Source organism: Podarcis melisellensis (assembly GCF_964234715.1).
Source record: "Podarcis melisellensis genome assembly, chromosome: 17".
NCBI lineage: Eukaryota > Metazoa > Chordata > Lepidosauria > Squamata > Lacertidae > Podarcis > Podarcis melisellensis.
This window is the reverse complement of record NC_138534.1, coordinates 35,576,068-35,598,743: the sequence shown is the minus strand read 5'-3', so window position 1 is coordinate 35,598,743 and position 22,676 is coordinate 35,576,068. Positions and strand designations below refer to the sequence as shown.

The window sequence follows — 22,676 nt, the reverse complement described above, 5'->3', positions numbered from 1 at the left end:
TAGTTTGTTTGTTTTTTATTCTGATGGTGAGTAATCTGAAGAAAGCGTAAGTTCTTTGTATCAGATTGGGAGAGAACTTGGAAGAGCTCCATATTTGTGAATTGGTGGCATTCTAGCTAAGTTAAAACATTCATGATAAGCATAATAAAACATTGAGTGGCACCATACTAAATTTATGAGAAAATGTGAAATAGCTATGAAATTTCCCAACAGACCTTGTTATTGTTCACTAAGATTTTTAGTTAACAATAGAAGTGTACCTTATTAATGGCAGTGTATTTCAGTCTAGTCAGTTCAAATTGTTTATTCTGTTAAAACAGAGGAACCACTGTTAAAGGGAATTTATAAGTTGGGGTGGAGAAGATTAAGCAAACCATGGCCAGAATATAAAAATTATTTGCATTTTTCAATGCTCTGAATTTTATGATACTGTTTATGGCTTAAAATGTATCAGAATTAATTTTAAAAATATTTTAGAGTTAAAATAATTTATCAACATGTACACTGAGGTAAAATTCATATTTTTACCCATTTTTGTACAGATTTTTTTTAAAATTAAGATTAATGCAGGAAAGGGATGGAATGTGCATACGAATGAGTACATGTTAAATTGACTCATCCCTCTATTGCTATTTGTAAGGTAGTATGTCTTTACCTCATTGAAGGCAAGAGGCATTTGTGACATTAATCTGTTTCTATTTAGTCCATTTGCAAGGACACTGAGAGCTGAACTGGTATATCTGTGATTGGTCTCGTGATCCACCCCCACCCCGCTAATATGAATGAAAAACAGCATGGGGGGTGACCAGGAGCAGTTTACACTTCCCCAAAATGTTGATCTAAATCCTTTCCCCATTTTCCAATCTGCTATGTGTTCTGTTCTGCTATGAGCACGATACAGGAACTGATATTTCAGTCTTCCCTAAATGCTGCAAAAACCTTGAGGGGCAATTTACATTCGTAAAATAACATAGAGGAAAGGTTAAATGTCCCCGGCCCCCATGTTGCTTTCCATATCAAATTAGCTCTCTGGTGGTCTATGTGAGGCAAGCTGGGTGATCAATGAACCAATCTAATACATAGGTGGCTCTTAAATAACTTCCTTGAAGGTTAAATCCAAGATCCAGCGAAGAAGGAAAGTAGTTGCATGAGTTCAAGGGGCAGCCCTCATGCCATGTGGCAAATGGTTTTGAATTTGAGGTGAATTCCAAAAGCAGCCTGTGAGGTGTCTTAAAAGGCCAGCTGTTTAATTTTTAAAAAAAAATTCAGATTTCTGTTTGGATTATGGTGCAAGTGCTTAGAATGTTTCAGAAGCAGAAACTGCTGCCTCAGACTGTATTTCTAGATGACATGGGGAAATAAAAGTCCATGGTGCTCATTTAGTAAAGGCATAAATAGTCGTAACTTGCCCCAGTTATATATTACAATACAGTCATATCTCTTGTTACATTTGCTTCAGGTTAAACGTATTTCTGTTGATTTTGGAGACAGTAGATCTTGAGATTGATCACAGGAGCAGTGGTGCTGTTTGTCTTTACCTGCTTAACAAAAAATGGGAATCTAGGCTTTTGGTGGAGTTTAAAGGGCTTCTTGTAAAACAGGATTGGGGAAGACATGATCCTCCAGATGTTGGGTTCCAGCTTCCAGCAGCCACAGACACCATGAACAGTGGTCAGGGCTGAAGTAGTCCAGCAACATGGAGGTCCACAGGTCCTGCACCTCAGCTGCAATTGCTTGGGATTTTCAATCTGGTACTTGAATCCTTCTCATAATTTGTCAGAGCCAACATGGCTGCACAGAGTTTCACTAGGAAATACTTTAACAAACAAAGCAGCACCATACTTTGAAGGCAGCTTTCTGGAGCAGCCAGTTGGGTGTTGATACCTTAGAGCAGCGGTTCTCAACCTCTGGGTCCGCAGATGTTGTTGGACTACAACTCCCATCATCCCTGAGCTCTGGCCTTGCTAGCTAGGGATGATGGGAGTTGTAGTTCAACAACATCTGGGGACCCACAGGTTGAGGAAGGCTGCCTTAGAGGTTGTTTTGTAGCATTCGTAGTGTTCTTTCAGTTTCCCAGCCAACTGAGAGTGTGTTGTGGAGTGGGAGAGGAGAACTCTAGGACTATAGATCTAAATATAGTGTGTGTGCTCAGTATGATGATCCTGTTTTGTTTGTTTATTTTAGTATGCTTGATAATCAGGGGTGTTTTTTTTACTCAGAGCTCCTTAAGTAAAAACCAATGAAAACCTAAAGACACAGCTAAATTAAAAGGTATGAATATAGGTTCTCCCCACGAAAAGAGATAATGCCACCCTTCAAATTAATGGCAAAAAACATGGACAAAACCGAAAAGGCTTTGTTTGCCTGGCACCTAAATTGGCATTTAAAACCCATGAATTGGGTTTCCCCCAGTTAAATCTGTTGTCAACCAGTGCAGAGTGCCCTAATTTTTGCAGCAGGGCAGAAAAAAAATGGAGAGAATTGTTTGGGGATTTATCGGCATGGACCCCTGCATTCTCTGTGTCGCACCCCCCCAACATATTCCCGTTTAATCTCTTGAATTCTGTACAAGTTTTGAGAGCTTGCCAAGTGCATGATAGTAGTGGGCTGGATTTGAGAACTGCTCAACTTGCCAGAAGGAATTTCTAGTAATTGTGACCAAAACCAGATCTTCTTAACAAAGATATCATTCTCCTCAATTCCACTCCCCCAATAGTAAAGGGCCAGGCCAAGATAGCTTTTTGCAGTCTGTCGAAGGAGAGCGTGTATACCTCAAAAAGAATTGGACTCTCGCAAGTCTTGGATTATTTGTGTACCATACATTCAGCTAAAGAGACTAACTGGGTTTCTTTGTGGCTGTCATTTTGAGTGGAATTTCAGTTCATGACATCTGCAAATTGCACCTGGTTTTTCACTGTAGTCTTTGCAAAGCACTATGTGGGATGTGGGTGGCACTGTGGGTTAAACCACAGAGCCTAGGGCTTGCCGATCAGAAGGTCGGCGGTTCGAATCCCTGCGATGGGGGGAGCTCCCGTTGCTCGGTCCCAGCTCCTGCCCACCTAGCAGTTCGAAAGCACGTCAAAGTGCAAGTAGATAAATAGGTACCATTTCAGCAGGAAGGTAAACGGCGTTTCCGTGCGCTGCTCTGGTTCACCAGAAGTGGCTTAGTCATGCTGGCCACATGACCCGGAAGCTGTATGCCGGCTCCCTCGGCCAATAAAGCGAGATGAGTGTCACAACCCCAGAGTCGGTCACAACTGGACCTAATGGTCAGGGGCCCCTTTACCTTTACCTTTACCTTTATGCATGAAGCTTTTCAGAGAAGAAATGCTACAATTGGACATGCAGTTTGTGTAGTATTTATTTTGTAAAGCAATATATGAGATTGCTTAGATGCAATGCAGGAGAAAAATAAGAGTTGTTTGCCTATAAGCATGTTTTGAGTTGTTCTCTTTGTACTGGCAATGACCAATTAACGTGTGCCTGAAGGATGTGCACGTGTGAACACCACCGAACCTGGACCCAAAATGTCACAAAAATGTCATGAGAAGGGCATAACGGGGGTGGAGCGTAACTGAGTGGGGTGTTCTTATACGTGCTTAGCTGACGTGTGTGGGGGCCAGGAACGGAATCCCTGCACGAAATGGTTGTCAACTGTAGTTACACATTCCATCCTCATTTCCTGCTGTAAAGGGAAATTCTAGGCTTTTGCAATAGTTGGAACCTATAAATGATTATGGCTTGGTTCTGTGCTTCATGTGTGGTGTGTCAAGCAAATGAGAGGGCCACCTCCTGATCTTGTGAACTCTGGAAATTCTAATTATGTTGCACAGAAGAACACTAAGAGCAACAGTCCTAGGGTAGCTACTTTGCTTCTCGTTATTTTAAAGCTTAAGGGAAAACAGCCACCCAGATTCATAGAACATTGTATCTCGAGGATTTTATTTCTTCTAGAAGTAAGTCCCCATCTTTGTGGACGTATTTTAGTACAAATGGCCTTGCAGTATATAGAGTGAGTCTCCACATCACCTCCTAAAGGTGCAGAGCAAAAACAGATTGCTTAAATAAAACCTTGAAAGCTGTGTTCCAGTAGAATTACATGAGTGTAGTTTTTCCCCTTTCATTACTGTTATGTGCTAGAAATAGCATGGGCTTTCTCCAGTTTTCATTACAAGAAGTGAGCCTTGTGTTAGCAAGCTACTGATGCTGATGTGAACATAGAATTGCTCTAGTCAAGCAATCTTAATTTTCAGAATTCTGTTATGTAGCCTTAGAAGACTTTAAATCTAACGATAAAGTGTTTTTTTTTTTAATCCACAGATCATTTTGAACTATGTTGTTGTTGTTGTTGTTTAGTCGTTTAGTAGTGTCCGACACTTCGTGACCCCATGAACCAGAGCACGCCAGGCACTCCTGTCTTCCACTGCCTCCCGCAGTTTGGTCAGACTCATGTTTGTAGCTTCGAGAACACTGTCCAACCATCTTCTCCTCTGTCGTCCCCTTCTCCTTGTGCCCTCCATCTTTCCCAGCATCAGGGTCTTTTCCAGGGAGTCTTCTCTTCTCATGAGGTGGCCAAAGTATTGGAGCCTCAGCTTCAGGATCTGTCCTTCCAGTGAGCTTTTGAACTATAGATTTAAATTATTGCCATTGAATTAATTCCCGGATACACACATTCCTCTTCACACTACAGCCTTCTAATGACAAATTACCATTGAATTTGCTGAATTCAAAAATCTCCTGCGTTCAATGCAGTATTTTATTATGTGCATCCCATCACAAGAAGATGTGTTATCAGAAAAAAATAATACAGTAATGTATCCCTGGGTCCTTCTGTTTGTCTGCTCAGTTTTGTACCTTTATCCTTAGGAAAAAACATGAGATGATAATGCATATTTGTGGTTACTGGACTAATGTAAACTAGTCATTGGAAACATAAAATGAGAATAGGTGGGAAATGGTGGAAGATTTGAACACATACTGCTAAGTTTTCAGTGTGTTTCATTATGGTAGTGAAATATGAAGTGCAGTAATTGCATATACACATGACTCTCACTTGGTCATGTTCAGTTTGAATGGTTAAGCCCCATAGAAGGTCAGTGTATTGCCAAGAGTAGTTTATATTACAGAAAGATGTGTTTTATATGAAATGTTTGTTCCACTGTCTCTGTGATAGACATCTCAAATAAAGGTTTTTACAGTTAAAAAAACCCATTATAAATCCCATGGGTCTTAATAGTTGATCATGTTTCTCATTTTAGTTTTGAATCTAAATTGTAATATTTAAATATTAATTGCTGTGGAATAATTTTTGGGGGAAAGTTGCATTTTTCTGGGAGAGGGCAGCAATTTTTACTTTTTAATGGAGTGGGGTGGGGCGGGAGGAGGAGGAGGAGGTATGAAGGCTAAACAGTATAGAATCCTTCCAATTTGCTCACTTAGAAGATTTCCACGCCATCTTGCAACTGAGTGATTCCCAAGGTAGTTTTCAACAGATTATACTCCCCCCACCTGACCCTCAAATTTGTGCACACAATTCTTGGAGACGGGGTCCATTCTCTGTTGGCCCTCAATCCCCTGACCAATGACAAATACCAGAGTGTACTTCTCAGCTCTGCAGTCTTAGGGTCACTGACAGTTGAAGCTCAATCGTCTTTCTGGCAGTAGTGAGGGAATTGGAAGCAAGTTATGACATCTGGGGCCTATTGCAGGTCTACCCTTGCAAGCAATTTGCGATGTTATATTATTTAAAGCATCGGCAGTGCCTAAAATGAAGTTGGATTTACATCAAAAATATGTGATGCTAGAGCTGTAAATATCCCCAGAATTACATGTGTAATTGCCATGCAGCTTGGTTTACAAGCATGTTCTGTATGGGAGTTTGAATTTCTGATGCAATTTCATTTGCAAAGATTTGGAAAAAGGGCCAGTTCACTTAGTTCACATTATTGCTAGTTCTGTACCAAAGGTCTCAGAAGATCAGCAGTAGATTTAAAAAACTGTTAGTTTAAAAGAAATCTAGTATTCACTTTTAAAGTGATGCCAGAGGTGACAACAGCTGATCAAATGCCTAAATTAATTGTTACCTGCTACAAAAAAAACTCCCACAAGATTGTATACAGTGTTAGAAATTAGTCCGGAGCCAGGCGTCTCTTGCTACTATCGTGGATCCAATTGTGACCACTTGGAGACCTCTGGATGCCAAGTTGGCGATTGACATCTCTATCTGGCTGGCCCCTCCAGCTTTCTTAAAGAGAAGACCTTATTTATTGTGAGCTTCATGACTGAGTGGGGATTTGAATCCTGATCTCCCAGGTTGTAGTTTGATACTCTAACCAGCATATTCCACACTGGCTTTCTAGAGTACTTCTGCTATGGGGCAGCTATAGAAATTACCGTATTTTTCGCCCTCTAGGACGCACTTTTTCCCCTCCAAAAATGAAGGGGAAATGTGTTTGCGTCCTATGGGGCGAATGCAGGCTTTCGCTGAAGCCTGGAGAGCGAGAGGGGTCTTGCTCTCCAGGCTTCAGGAAGCTCTCCGCAAGCCTTGGGAGCCCGTGGGAGTTCCCATCGGGCTCCCTAGGCTTGCGGATAGCAGCCTGCATCTCAAAGCCTGGGGCGCGCTGCACAGCGTGTCCCGGGCTTCTGTTCTCCGACCTGGTTTGGAGGCTGGCGGTGGGGAGAAGCGTGCTTCTCCCTGCCACCAGCCCCACAAGCTCGGGGGACAGCGGGGAGGCGGAACACCGCCATCCTGCTGTTCCCCGACCTGCTTTGGGCTTCAGGCAGATATCTGCAAGGCGTGGGAGCCCGGCAGGAAGTCGTGCCGGTCTCCCAAGGCTTGCGGAGAGCTGCCTGTTCTGGGGCCGGGGAAGCTCGGGCTTCCCCCGCCCCAGTCCCGCACCTGGGGGGGGGGAAAATAATTTTTTTCCTTTATTTTCCCCCCAAAAAACTAGGTGCGTCCTATGGGCCGGTGCGCCCTATGGGGCGAAAAATACAGTAAGTAGGTAAATAATTATGGGGAAAGCAAAATCTCATTTTGAGAAGGACCTGAAATATTTCCCTTGAAGCTTGGAATTTGTTTTACTCTGGATTGTGTTTTTTTTTTAATGTTTTAATGTATTGTGAATCGCTTTGAGATTTTTTCTTTAAAATATAAAGTGGTACAGAAATGAAATTAATAATAATAATAATTCACTGTAAAATAACATTCTGTTGTGGCGACTGTAACCTAGCTTCAAGGTGCCATTTGGCAATTAGCTTATATATTAATTTCTAACACTGATTGTATATGCATGCAGATATTTTGGATATATTTTCAGACTGTCTTATCAAATAGGGTGTAAAAGAATTCACCATGTAATTAATTTCTAATCCTAGCCCTAAAGATTCTTATTACTAACTGCATAAATCCTCATTGCCACAGTATGTTTATGCCATAAACAACACACAGCTATGGAACTCACCAAAGCTTGAGCATCTTTTAGAAGCATTAAAAATACATTTATTTAGGCACAATAGTGAAGCTGGGAGAGGTGTCACTATTTTGATTGCTGAACGCACACAAGTGCCATTAATGTGCTTAAGTTTGAGGTAAGGTACCAGGTTAATCACTGTGTATGGCCACAAGCAGAATATTCATTCTGTTTGGCAAAGTAAATAAATAATGACATGGAATATATTGCATTCTGAATACATGGGCAGATTTGTGACCTTCGCTGTCAGATGAAAGTGCACATAGCAATACAGTCCCGTTCAGACCTTTCAAGTGGGGAGCTCTTAAATGAACATATGCGTTCATTTATGTGCTACATTACAGTTGCAGTGCTTAAATGTACATGCAAACGTGTTTCATCAGGTGAAAACTTATTTTATTCTTACAAAAGTTTTCAGTATCAGCATCAGCAAAGGCAAACCCCCCCTATTTTATTAGGCGAAAATATTTCAGAATATTCTCAGGTGTTTGAAATATTTTTTAATATAAATATAGAATTTATATTTTGTCAATTTTTGAGAGATGAATTTCATATTCAAGATATCAGTGGTTTATTGCTGCTTATAAAAGCAGTGTTTATCATTCGCATAAGCAACTTTATTTCAGAAAACTTATTAAAAGACTAATTATGCCTTAGTGATAGTCTCTTTTTGTAAAATGGCAAGGTCAGGTCAGTAGTACATTTCTTTTCAACTGAAATTCTGTATTGTATTTTCAGAATACTTGAACTTGCAGGTTGGGTCCAAATATTAATTATGAGGAAATGCAGCATCATATTAACTCTGAAATAGTCACTCCTAGTTTCTTCAAATAATTGCTGAGAGAGATTTTTTTAAAAAACCCACTAATCTATTACTATTGTAGAGATTAATGAATATTCATAGCAGACACAAAATTAGAATTTCACAAATGTATACACAGATATGTACTCAAATAAATAGCAAGAGTGTGTCCATTCAGGATCTGTTTCTGAAATTAGCAGCAAGGTGATTTTCTTCTCCAATCCCAAAAAAATTACTGGAGAGCAGGCCCCATCGATTTAAGTAAAACTTTGTTGAACGTAGTCAAACTTTGAATTATAGCCTCCATCCCTCTTGGTAGCTTTGCTGTCATTCAGCATATGTTGCTGATCTCTGGTGAAAGTTATATATTACATGTTTACTATGTAGACCAGGCATATTCTGGATCTATCAGATTCTTAAGTAAGCAAAAAACTGAAAAGTTGTCTGTGCTTAGCTGTAGATTGGTTTGCTAAAGTTGAGTTTAAAATACTTCTTTCCATTATATATTATTTTTAAAAATTGCAATTTCATTTCTGACAAGCACTACAAATTGTGTTTTAATTTATTCTGTATTTTCCCCCTGAGGAAACAAACTCTTTACAATTCCTGAGTGTCTGATTTTATTTTGTAGCTTGGTTGTGGGATTGAAGCCTGAATGTGAACTTTATTTTGGAAGCAATCAAACGAAGGAATGAATGAAGTTTCTTCTAGGCCTGTGCAGTGAATATCTACAGACTTTCTCAGATCCTGATGAAGTTCTTGCCGTTAGACGGTGAAATGACTGTGTGTATGTGGCATGAACAGAAAGCTATGAAAAGAGGTCAGACATAGGTGTGTTCCTTTGTTGTGAAGAAATTGTGACAGTTTGAAAATACATTGTTGTTGTTTCTTATCATTATTTGCACTTACTAGTTGATTTTATTTACCAAACATAACCCAAAGTGACATAAAATAGTACAAAGATTAAAACAAGTATAAAACCAAAACAGAACAAAAGCCTAAAAATAGATCCATACCTATAATGGTAGATCTAACACATTCTACCCACTGGAAGAGGCCACAAACGTCTAAAACCCTTCAAATTAAGGGCCAAAGGCCATTATTTCTAATTGCATGGTATTGATGTAGGATGGGAATGCAAATGTACCATACAATTTTATGTATGTATTTCAGTACTGTTGTGCTGAGTGGGGGTTACTCACAAGTAAGCGTGAATATAGATTTGGAAGAATTGACTTATTACTCCCTTTGCTTTTAGTGGGACGTAGTCATGAGCGATTTTAGCTGGTTCCAGGGCTTCGTTATTAAGGAGGTTTGTGTCTCTTCCTCTTCCAAGGAAGCATCCTATTTTTATTATATTTACATAGTAGCAAATATTGCTTTCATTTTGGAAATTGATTTCTGTTGTGCAAATTGCTCATGTGAAAAAGCAAAGAAATGTTTAATATGTACTTAAGGCCCTGAAACTCCCCCGGTGTTTTTACATTCTGTAGTGAATAGATAGTTGAAGTAAACTGGATTAAAGTGGTCCTAACCACATTTACTCAGAATAAGTGGCATTAATTTGCAGTGGTACTTCAAGAAAGTATACTTACTAGACTCCATTAAGCTGGGAAAATAAAAGATACTTAAAGTGAATGACTTATTTGAAATGTTGTTTTCTTAAATACCTACTAGAACTTGCACCATACACAATGCAAACGTTCACTGAACCTCTTTTTTATCATTAGTTAAAACTGTTCTAGGGAGCCTTAGGTGTCATATTGTGGTTTAATGTACTTTTCTTAAGATCCTGTTCCTTCTGTAGTGGCTGCATAATATCAAATGAAGTGCAATGTAGGTGAAATTTATCCATAAATCAACCTTTAAATAATTTTTGAAACACTAAAAGCTATAGAGAATTAGTTCTGGAATCCTAATGGTTTTCTCTGGATTTTGGGCAGAAGCAGTGCTTGGTGGGTTAATCCTCATGATAGTAAGACCAACTTTACTACTACAGTGGTACCTCAGGATGTGAACAGGATCCGTTCCGGAGCCCTGTTCGCATCATGAAGCGATTTCGCTGCTTCCGCGCATGCGCGTGACATCATTTTGACCATATGCGCATGGGGCGAAACCTGGAAGTAACGGGCCCCGTTACTTCCGGGTTGCCGCGGAGCACAACCCGAAAATACTTAACTTGAAGCACATTTATCCTGAGGTATGACTGTACTACTACTGCTACTGCTACGCCTACTGTGTTCGGTAGATTTCTACTCCTATTCATCTTAATACCCAAGTAATGATTCATGCCTTGTAATGCTCAGCCCTATTTTCCCCCTTTAAGTACTTTTCTAAATCCAAGGTATGAGAAGGTTATGAAATAGTATTTCCTAATAAATTGTGGCTTTTAGTTAGGATTGAGTGATGAAAAATGCTTTTTATTTACTTACACACTGCTCAGATACTCATTTGTTAAAAAGTAACAAAATGGTTCTAAAAGTGGGTTAGAATATTGTTTTCAAACCTGTTATGTTGTAGTGCAACCCCAATATACTACTTGCTGTATGTATATTTAACGTACCACTAAGCGAACATATTAAGATTAATACAGAATATGCAATAGGATACCTTGTCTTTTAACCTCAACATGGAAGATGAGATGTAGAGAAAGGTCTAGATTATTTTGTTTTATAGTGGGATAAGATATAAAGCTTGTAGAAATTAGAAGAATCCAAATATGGGAGGTGTGATAAATGAGGTGGTATAACCCATTAACTATTGTATTGGAGAAACAGCAGTCCCTTCAATTGTCAGCATTGCAATATTAGTAGCCAAATAAGAAGCTTGACAGCCATCGAAAACTAGGGAGCCTGACAGTTGTCCAGATGAGCACCGTGCTGCCACTCATTTTAATAAGATGACTGAAATAAGCTTAGGTATACATAATTTATAAATGTCATGTATATAGGTCAGTATGGATTTTGCTATACACTTAAGATGAAAAACATTCTTACGGGTGTGATTTCATTATTGTAAAGCTGAATGTCTGAAGCTTCCATCTTGTATATATGGTTATATTTAACTGTTGGTTCGTTATTTGAATAATTGCAATTATTATTCTGGGCAGTATTGTTGTTCATATTTTACAGATGAGTGTTCATATTTTACAGATGGCATGGAAAAGCACAGGTAACTTTAAGCTGCAATCCTAAACACATTTTACTGGCGAGAAAGTACCATTCAACTGTATTGTGGAAATACCATTCAGTCTTTAATGTGAAAAATACTATAGGTTTCCATGGTTTATTTTAAATACCAAGGTATGTTATTTGGACTAGCATGAATCTGATAAGAGCAACCAATGTAAATATTCATTGGATTCTTCTCTAGAGAGCAGCTGGTATTTTTTCCCATTCACTATCAACCATAATATTTTATTTCATTATGGATTTTTAAGTATGGGTAACAAGCCTCAGCCTTTTTGTCTTACTTCTGCTTCCAACTGCAGATGCAGTGACTGCACAATAACTTCTGTGGTGTGACAGGTAAATTTTTACAATTTACCTGCTGTAGTAGTTTACAGTATTCTGTAATGCCATTCAATCATCTTGGAATTTTGCTTGCCTGATTTGGTGAGTGCAGCAGATTTTCAATTTAAATATAACTTTATCTGTTTGATTAAAAATGTAACAGGACATTATGTGTTGCAAATAAAGTTCAGAGAAAGAGATGATTTTACCTGTTTTAAAGAAAATCTGTTTGTATTGGTTGTGAACGGATGATTAATACCTCTCTAATTTCGAGGTTTACCAGTCTAGCTCACCTGTCTTTTTGCATGAATAGTTGAAATTGATGGCTGTCGGGTATTAGCATTTACCTGTTGATGTTTAGTGGATGGATTTCTTTAAGGATAATGCAGAATCCCATCATTGGGCATTCATTTATTTGCTGCTCATCAAGATGATTGACAGGTTTGCCAACAACTTGGGAGGAGGAATTTTCCCCTCCTTTGTGTGTGTGTATGTAAGAAATTTAGCTTTTTAGTGATAAATACTGCATAGAAATTAGGTTTCAGGCTTCTAGACTTTAGTGTTTTGAGCTTTAAAGGTACATTTTGAATAAAGCAAAGATATTAGAAAGCTTGGCAGGGAGTCTGTTTTTATCAAGTTATAATTTGATGACTCAAAAATGCAAGTATAAATGCCTGAAACATGCTAATTCTTTAACAAATAGATGCTATGGATTCTAATCAATATTAAGCCATATTCTTTGCAAACCCATTGAAATTATTAGTCATGACTAACTTAGATCTATTAATTTCAGTGGGTCTCCTCTTAAAACCTTAAGTTTTAAGGCACTATGGTACAGAATTTGGAAGTTATCTCTTGCCTTCTGCATTTTATTTAGAATCTGATTTAACAATAAGTCGTGAAACACTTCTGTTGGGATCACGATAGTTGTAAAAGGCATTTCTGAATGCTAAGCTCCTCACGGTTTTGCTTATTTGTGTTTGGTAAGGAAGCATTTAATACCAATTTTAAATTGTAAACTTTTGTCTCAGGACTATATGGCCAACTAAGAGGGATCCAATAGGTTAAAAAAAATGACTTTTGTTGGTCAATGGCTAGTGGAAGCAAATTTTTTAGAAACGATCCATAGTTCTGTTGATTTTGTTCTGGATGCTAAGGGATCTTTAGACTTTAGAATGTTGTAAAGCAGCACTCCCAGTAATTCCAGAAGTGATTTATGATGCTATGGCACATGAAGTCAGCTGTTTGAAGAAATACAGAAATAAATGATTTTGGGCTAACAAGCCTCTAGGCTGAGTCTAGACTGCATCTTCAATCTGGGCATAACATCTACCCTGGACTAGAGAAATGTCACAAAAGTGTGGCTGGGGAAACCCATCCAGATAGGTGGGGTATTAATAATCAAGTTATTATTAAGATTATTATTATTAAAAGGAAGAGCAGTATTCCCTTTCTCTTCTTCCAGGAGAAGGAATGAGTGTTTTGGAGAAGCAAGAACTCTGCTTCTCCAATGCTATAGAGCAGGCCAGCACGAGTTGTGACCCACCATGCTGAATGCAGCCCACCAACCATGTATGGCAGCCTGCCAGAAGCTTAGTAAACCTCCTGTTCTTGCTCCTTGTTTGGAACTGCACAAATAGGGAGGTTATCTGCACTTGGCAGGCACAATGCATAGCTTGTGAGCTATATTCGAGTCAGCAATATTCGACTTGGTAGGTCACAGGTTGTGCAGGCTTTTTGTAGAGCTGCTAAGCATGGAAAGTACCCAAATACTAGTCCTTGCTGTTTTAAAACCATGACTCTGCTATTGGGAGAAATTATGAAATTCCATTGCACAATTCAGTAGGGAATTCTTTTGACCCCCCAAAATATTATGGCATTGGTTTGGTATCCCCTGCCTCCCTATGACTCAGATTTACGTTGCTTTGTTGCCTTTATGCATTCCTCAGTAAAGTACCGTATTTTTCACTCTATAAGATGCACCAGACCATAAGACGCACCTAGTTTTTGGAGGAGGAAAACAAGAAAAAAATATATTCTGAATCCCAGAAGCCAGAACAGAAAGAGGGATCGCTGCGCAGCGAAAGCAGCAATCCCTCTTGCTGTTCTGGCTTCTGGGATAGCTGCACAGCTTGCATTCGCTCCATAAGACGCACACACATTTCCCCTTACTTTTTAGGAGGGAAAAAGTGAGTCTTATAGAGCAAAAAATACGGGTTAGAAAGCTTTTAAATATCCTAATGTTGTCTTATTAGAAAATATTATATTGATGTACATTTTATTAGACTGAGTAATGATGAAATGTCCACTATTTTGTATATAATTTATTAAAGGCCTAGCCAGCATGATAGCATCCTTTATTCATCACCTTCCTTAACTTTTGATCGGCCAATTTAATGTTTGTCTTTTTGGAATTAATAGAAGCTTATATGAAAAGGAATTGTGTTAAAGGAAACCTAGATTGTCTCATGAACAGTTGGGATCTCTTCTGTCATCAGTCATGTAGCCCAAGTCACACCTCTCACTGGACCTGATCCATACCTTCATCAAGAGTTTTTGACTGGATGGAATGTGTTCTTGAATTTTTGCTGGCCTTGGATATAGGATAGAGAGGGGTGTGTGAGCATGTGTAGAAACTAACCTCCTGTACTAAGTGCTCCGTCAAATTTGCCTTGGGCCTCACTACTGCTGGTATGTGGCCCACAGAAGATTACCCAGAAGGAAATGTGATCTTTAAGCTGGAGAATATTCCACACCCATATCTTTTGTAGACCATTTTTATCTTGCCTTTCATCATCTAGATAGATGTGCTCATTGTGGCTTATACCACTACAAATAAAAGTGTAAAGTACATTGGGTTGCTTCCAAAGGTTTTCTTCCTTTGATGAAAGAACTCTTGACAGAAGGCGAGAACTTTTGAGATCCAACCAAATATAAGTAATAAACAATAATTAAAGCATTCAAGCTACAGAGGACCAGATAAAAGCAACCGTTCAAGCTCTCTGTCAGTGCAAATGATTTCCTTTAAGAAGCAGGCTGTTCAAATATCTGTGGCTTTTGTTTTTGTAGTTCTATTATTTTTATTTTATTGCTTTGTTTTACTTCAGTATTTTTTTTAAAGGTAAATAAAATAAAAGCTTCCACCGATGATGTTGATGGAACACTTGGCCAGATGGAGCCAAACTTATCTCCCAGGGGAAAGCGTCCCACATGTTGGGCGGCCATGACAGAAAAAAACCCCTAGCATGTTCCTGTCAACCTTACTTGATGTTTACTTATAGCAAATGAACATTGGAAGTCTGCAAAAGTGGTTTCTGTTCCTGATTTGAATGAGTGTTTCCCTCCTACCAATGTTTGTTCTGTAGCGTTCTGAAATATATAAGCTCTTGGGGCCCCAGAAAACATTATTATTTTATTTACACAGCCACAGCTCCTGAACCATCAACCTCCTGAACCACTTCTCTATACTCCCTTTCCTATACAGTCATCTTTTTCCTCTTAATTTTGTCACACCTCTAGATTTTGTTTACTGATTTCTCTTGCAAGTTGTTGTGCACCAGAAAAAGACTCTTAAAAGCACTTAAATATAATCCAGCCAAGTTGGAATTTTTTTAAAATAGATATTGTAAGAAGTGAAACACTAAACAATTTTGCTTAGGAATTTTCAAATCTCCCATTAGAAAAATCAGTCACACAGCACGAGAATATTTTCTCCATACTTTGAAATATCTGGTCAGTTTTCTTGAAAAACTCTCCCTATGATGGACCTTAAGCATATATATTGTGCCCTGCCCCCACTGGTGTTTGGCAGGGCTGTGTTAATGTTTCTCAAGTGGACCTTATAAAGAAGAGTTCTAATTACCTTTAACCATCTGCAGTATTCCCAAATGATCCTACATTAGATGTGAATAGTTTCAGGGTTTGTGTCCATTTGTGATGTAAACGCCTTCCTATTTTATTTTAGTTAAAAATACAAGTTTGAGATACATTCTGAAAACACTTGTAAAGTCTTCAGATTCTTGCAGGCCCTAGGTTAGCAGCCACATCTTGTGAGACTATTCTTATAAAGAACTTTTAAAATACAGAACATATAAATAAATATTTATGGATTATTTTCTTTAGAGTGACATGAGAAAAAAAGGTTATTGTATTTTTAGATTTTGAAACTGTTCAAAAAAATCTCTTGAGACTAATCCAGTCTGTATGGAAAACAAGGGAGGGCACTTCAGAGGATTTGTTGAAGTTGTGCTATTGTCAGCTTTTGAGATTTTAGAATGCTCTTTCAACAGGTCAAGATGACCTCATCTTTCCATGGCTGCTAATCCACAGTCTCCATTTTCATAGGGTTTTAGGGAAATTTTTCTTGGAATAATTAGCTGTAATTTGCATGCACTTAAAAAAAAATGAAGCAATTTTGCCACAGTGTTGCTGCGGCATCTTGTAAAATGTGTTTTCGTGTGTTGCTTATAAATATAAGCACCAGTTGCATCTACTGAAATGTTTTAAATGATCTTTTGATAGTATTCCTAGAACAAACCGCACAATACCAGTTTTTGCAAACTGTGAAATTCTGCATAGACACCAATAAGCGTTTCATTGATCCTAATGGGGTTTTGTAGTAGAAAGTCAGTAATGGTACTGGCATAGAGGATCTGTCAAAAAGAATTTGGCATACATGTTACTGTCATGAATGGTCTCACTGGAGACTCCAAGCATGCAAAGGAGGAAGAATGGCAATTTAAGGTGCTGCTGATATTATAGCATCAGAGCCAGTATTTCCCTCCCAAGTGTCAGGTGCTTTTAAACAAATGCAGATGTTCTCATTTGCAGCTTGAGGAGGCTACAAAATCCTTGGCTCAAAAAGAATTACTACCCTTTATTGATACTGTGGGAGGAAGCACGTATTGGATTTTCTTTACAGTATATATAATTATCCTGAGCTGTGTAGAAAGCTTTCTTCCTGTGGTTGACAGTGAAGCATGTACCAAGCATAGTTCTGCAATAACAGAGGGTGTCTTTTTCCTGTTGTCATTAAGAAGTTACTTTTTCCTAGCTGGTGACCATCTCTGTAGAAGTAACCAAAAGGTCTTGGTTCTCTTAAAAGGGCTCCAAATTAATGATTCACATGGACTTACCAGTAACAAAAGCATGCTAAGATCTCCCCGGAAGAGGAAGGTTATTTACTCAGTGGTTGTTTGACAACATGGTCTGAGAAAAATCTGAAAATGTTCTGACAGGCCACTTTTTCTCATGAGCTAATTAGTAAATGCTAGTTGAATGTCAGAAGGACCTTCAGATGTTGGGTGTCAAGAGTTCTTTTACAAGTACTGTAGTTATGATTTGATTCTACTTGTAACAGATGCACATAACTGCTGCCCTCAGTAATTATGTTTCATATCATCGTGGATCATTAACTCTTGCCACTTTTGGTAATCACCTTAAGCAATTACTCAACAGTGGAGCTTATTTGGGAGGTAAAAAGTCAATCACAGATTATTTTAACGTAGCAAACAACAAAAGGGTGCACAAGCACAGATTATCTTGTTTTCTCATGATAGATTTCTATGTTGGGAAATAACAGATCAGATGTTTCCCCAGTTGTAAATGAGAGATGGCTAAAGTAACAATGTTTCCAATAAATAGTAATAATTTATGTCACATCCCACTCCACTCTGGAATGTTCGCTTGGACTGGTCTTATAGATAGGATAGAGGTGACATTCATTGTTGTTGTTGTTAAAAATTGTATACCAGAATCAAACCAATACCCTCAAAAACGTTTTAAAAGCCATCAAATGTTAATCAACTGGATGCCTGGTTGAAGAGAACTGTTTTTGCCTGGCACCTAAAGATAATGAAGGTGCCAGGCGAGCCTCCCTAGGGAGAGCATCCCACAAACAGGGAGTCACCGCAGAAAAAGCTCACTCCTGTGTTGCCATCCTCCGGACCTCTTGTGGAGGAGGCACACAAAGATAATGATTGCTTGGTCTGGGTCTGTTAATATGGAGATAGGAGGTCCTTGAAGTACTGCATTCTTGAGCCATTTCGGGCTCTAGACAAAATTTGAGGGAAGGCAATCTGGAACAGAAGGCAAGAAAAAGCCTCTGGTAATAATGAACTTGCTTGCAGTCAGATGGTTAGTCATGTGTCCTGGGACCTGAAAGAGATTCTGGGTATTAAATAGTGGGTAGACATGGCAGACGACACAGCGATTTCTCCGAAGCAGCTCTTTATTTTGTAAGCTGGAATAGAAACTGAACAGCAAACAGCTCAGCCGGCCTGCTTTTATAGGCAGCCGGCTGTCAACATTGTATCAACAACAACCCAGGGTTTCCCGCCTAAAATAACTGACGTGGACCTGAGTGAAAACTACCTACAGTATCCCCCTGCTGGCCCAGGGTGAGAACTTCAGTACATAACACTGGGGCTGCCAGTAACTGAGGTCTTCTATGCCCAATTGGGTCTGCAGACTATCCGAGCTCCGCTCCTCAATTAAAGGGGCAGGTTATTTGAAGCAGCAGTGCCCTGGTAAAGATCAATACAGTAAAATGCCATTTAATTACCTTGTGAGTTTTTTAAACACATTCAGAGGTTCAGAGCCTTCTAACAGCAATTTCCTCCAACTATTTTGTTACAATCATTTATATCCCGTTTCAAGATAGAAATCATATCAAGGCAGTTTATAAATAACAAAGAGATCTTCAAAAAAAATCACAATGTTAATATTAAAATAATTCAGTAGGAGAATCTTCCCACAAGATAGCTTGTAGTAGATGGTCTTCTGGAGGTAGAAGCTCTAGCTGGAACAAACTGAAGTGGTCTTTGCCTGCCTCTGTCTCTCCCCTGGAGGAGGACACCTGAAGTTAACACCTTTTTGAGGTTGCATCGCACACAGCTGCCTCATGTTCAGTTTATGATCTTTCTGAGAATTTCGGAGGCCGAAACAATCTTGGAAGATTATTCTGCTTTTAAAGGAACAATGTCTGAAGGTTGATTCTTGGAGGACCCCATATAGCTCATTATTGTCCTAGTGACTGGCAGTGCCTCTACAGGATTTCAGATGGGGTTCTCTCCCAGCCATACCTGGAGATGCCAGGGCTTGAACCTAGGACTTACTGCATGCAGAGTAGGTGCTCCATCACTGAGCTACAGCTCTTCCACCTCCATGTAACCTATTCTCACAGGTAGGCATTGTTATAGACACAATGCTGATGTAGTCCACATAGCACAAAAGAAAAGTATGGGAGGGAAACCCCATAATGGGTTGTAGCCATTCCTTCAAGGTCGGGGTTCCTCTTCCTGTTTTCTTTCTGCATGCCGCCAGAATCTGTTCCAGAGGGCCCACCTGGAGCAGATTTTGAGGGTGTGTGGCCCAAGGGACTTGCAGGATAGAGGAAAGGAGAGAAGAAGGTTCCATTGAGCAGGTGGAATGACAATCTTGGATAAGACCCAGTGAGCAAGAAAGCATGCTGAGCAGAGAACCTACATAGCAAATGCCAGGCTTCCAAACATTCCAGATACAGTGATACCTCTAGTTACGAACTTAATTTGTTCCGGAGGTCCATTCTTAACCTGAAACTGTTCTTAACTAGAGGCATGCTTTCGCTAATGGGGTCTCTTGCTGCTGCTGCTGTGCCACCGGCACACGATTTCCGTTTTCATCCTGGGGCAAAGTTCTTAACTCGAGGTAATTCTTCCAGGTTAGTAACCTGAGGCGTTTGTAACTCGAGGTACCACTGTATTGGCAGGAAATAGGATATTGATGCCTGGAAGTTCTGGCACTAAAGTAGCCCTTTACATACACCCACAAGACTGGGTTGCCTCTGTTACTAAGTGGACCTGAAAGTGGACATCCAAATATGTGCACTAGATTGAATAGCAGATTGGGACAATCCATTGCTCACCCCTGCCCTTCCTGTGCCCACATAAATCTAGTAGGGCTGTACTGAAATACTTTAAAACAAAAAGGTTTGAAATTTTGGGAAGCTGGAAATAATACTGTGATATCCATGTTTATCATACCCGAGGTAGAATTAATTTCAATTAATTGATTTCAGTCTGTCTACTGTGTGTATGATTAACACTGAATATCATCCTCTGTGTTTGAATCTCTGCTGCTTTAACAGGGTTTTCTTTTAAAGCAAACATTTAACAAATAAATACATTTTAAACTTTTAACTTTTGTGTTTTTTAAAAAACACAACAGAAAAATCTCAACCTGTCATCTAAAATGATTTCCTACCAATTTATTTCTTATATAAGACAAATCTTCAGATATATACAGTATTACAGGAAGTATTCTTGGTTTTGGCAGTAGAAGCCCTGACTGCCCAGCAGTCAATAGTATAGTTTTCTCATTGCACAGATTTACATTAGTTTCCATATTATATGTATGGGACTGAGAGAAGGGTCACTCATCCATTGCAAAGAGGCCCTTTATACAAGTCTCGTATTCTTTTATTTCTGGGGGGTTGCTTGTTGCTATATAACAGAGTTCTACAGTATAAAAAAAATTTAGCGTGCTTCTCTGTTATGGGAAATAAAAAACCATGTTTTAAATTGAAGAAACTTCTAGCAGGCAGTTTCCCTCTTTTCACCATTTCAAATCTGCTTCTTGTTTTAATGGTGAATGCAATCTTTGTGATTAGCTTTGAAAGTATATGTAATACTTTCAGAACCTTAAAATCTACCCACTGAGATAATCATTCAGTTTTTTCCTCCCGCCAGTGGCATTAGTCAGATTATTCTATGTATTCATCTGTATTTGGTATTCAAAGTATCCAAAATATAATTTCTATTCCCCACTCCCTGATGTTCATAACAGTATGCCATGTGAGTAAATCCTTAAAATGGAAAAAGTAATCCAATTCTAAGGCTCACAACATTACCAAAGTAACTGATTCTAAGGATGAACAGAATACATTGCTTTGAAAAGCCTTGAGAAATGGATTTTCATAAACTTTTATCCACAGCAACTGGTTTCTTATATGTAGTATAAATGGTGTTATGGAAAATATAAAGTTCATTAATACACTGTGTATTTTTATCCCCTTTAATGTCATTTGGAGATTATACACCATAATAGGATCTATTACATTATACTGTTTAATCTTTAGGGTGCTGCAAACATACCAGAGGCAGTTGGCAGAAACTCCAGGTTGCCTGGTATCATATTAAAACATAAGGATGTAGTATTAGAACATAAGTAGCTCATTCATTTTACCTAACATTAAAGTTTAAACAAGATTCATTCTCTCTATTTTTAATGTATCCTGCTCTTCTGTCACTGATGGTGTACACTATTTTGGACTTCTCAGCGACACATACACACCCCTGGCCAATTCCCAGTAGTTGATTCCTAATTGTCAACAATTCTCCCTATACACTGCAGCCCCCTGGCCTGTCTCTTGAAGGCTGGGGGATTCTCCAGAAAAATATGTTATATTGTGCAGAGGGCTGCAGTAGACTAGGGAAATTAGCAAAAATCAGGTGCTTGCTTTGCATAAGCAGAAGTGCTTTCTTTTTTTTCTTTCCATATAAATTTTTATTGGTTTTCCATTGATTATACATATATACAGTCTAGATTACATAAGTTGCATATAACATAGCTGTTACAAGAATCATATATATAGTACACAGTTATTTTGGGCTCTGCCGAGCCTCGGACTTCCCTTCACTTCATTGGTAAGTATCAGATAATTTCTAAAGTTACGTGTTTTATCTCCTTTACATATTTGCCAAACACTGTTAGAGTTGTTCCAACCCTGCCAGAGTCATCGAAGTTCTATACTTATCTGATTTCTATACTTATACTGATTTCCTTGCCAGCTATAAGCAGAAGTGCTTTCACTTGCTCAATACCACCATTGGATACAACCCATAATCTGTAGAATTCTTATTTTCCCTTCTTCTGTTCTCTATGAGTTTCTTATTTCAGTGGTAATCTGTGGTTGTTATTCATTGGTTCTGTTGGTGTTACTATATATATTTCTTGGTGTCCATTCTTATTTTACAAATATCTCCCACTCCCGATGGCAAGCATGATGTCTTTTGAGAAATGTATTGATAAAAACCAAAACTGGGCTCATGGTTCTTGCCTTGTATAAATAACCTCGTATGATGTTTTCAAGCAGTCTCATGGAAGAAGTTCTCTTCAAGTCATCAGTGATTTTAGCCCATCCATCCTGTCTGTCTTCAGCACCCCAGGACAGTGCTTCTTTGTTTTCCCGGACCTCTGTATCTGGTACTTAATTGTACTTGGCTTCACTGTTGGATGTGTTTTAAGAATATGTCCCAAAGCTCTAAACCTTTCAGACCTACATTTCAAATTGATGTCCCTTGAGTTTCCCCGGGGATTACTTTCTAACAGGCCATAATCAAATCCTTATCCTTTGCTTTTGGTTCAGGAGCTCTGAAGTTTGTTGTTCAGACTGGTTTTTGCCAAGGTTTGGCCAACTTAGTCTTCCTTAACTGGACCCAGACATGATGCTGTTTCCCATTTGCTTCCACCCTTCTCACAGCTGCTGAATACTGCACCTCCTAAAAAACAGAAAGTCCCTCACTTTACTGTATTTCTGAGTCCTCCTCTTCTGGTACCTGCCTTCTCTGTTTGCTTCCATGTTTTCTTTCCTTTTGGAAATAGATCCATTTAGGTCTTACTAATTTGTTTAGCATGGCTATGCGATATATTTCTGTTCGGCAAGTATATAGCTTCCAGTTCTTCCAGGTTTGCACACCAGAATCCTCCCAACTTCTGCAGAAGAGGATTGTCTAACTGATACCTCATTGGAATAGAGCCAACTGTTCTGCTATATGGGCTATATGAATACTTGCTTGTTCATAAGTTCCTTGCGTTGTCCTTTAGTGACAATTCTGATAATTCTTAAGAAAAAAT

At 38.9% G+C, this 22,676-nt stretch overlaps 1 protein-coding gene across 3 annotated transcripts in view; it reads left to right on the top strand.

The window, feature by feature from the left end:
- Positions 1–22,676, top strand: part of ZCCHC7 (zinc finger CCHC-type containing 7) — a 117,745-nt gene that overhangs the window by 22,901 nt on the left and 72,168 nt on the right. The gene's annotated exons all lie outside the window — the stretch shown is intronic.